Here is a 456-nt window from a genome sequence, read left to right as displayed (position 1 = left end):
TATATATATAGCATATATATTCACACACATATGTATGCATGTATATATATATATATATATATATCTATATATATATATACACACATATGTATGTGCATATATAGTGTATATATATAGTGTATATTTATGTAAAGGCAGAGATAGATAGATAACTACATAGATAGAGAGAGAGAGAGAGAGATAGGGATAACCAGAAAGGCAAACACACGAGCAGACAGACACAGACAAACAGACAGACATACAGACAAAGATGCGGCTAGTGAGTGACAGACGTACATGGACGTAAACAGAGAGAGAGGGAGAGAGAGGGGGGAGAGAGAGAGAAGGAGAGAGAGAGAGAGAGAGAGAGAACGATAAATAGAAAGACTGATACTCGTGTATGTGTTTATACATTTACATTCGTCTGTTCTGAGTTAATGTTTATGCCTGTGTTTGTGTGTGTCTGAGTGTTATTGT

This window comes from Octopus bimaculoides, chromosome 17 (genome assembly GCF_001194135.2).
Source record: "Octopus bimaculoides isolate UCB-OBI-ISO-001 chromosome 17, ASM119413v2, whole genome shotgun sequence".
In the NCBI taxonomy this organism is placed as follows: domain Eukaryota; kingdom Metazoa; phylum Mollusca; class Cephalopoda; order Octopoda; family Octopodidae; genus Octopus; species Octopus bimaculoides.
The sequence above is the reverse complement of the archived record's forward strand: the minus strand, read 5'-3'. Positions refer to the sequence as shown.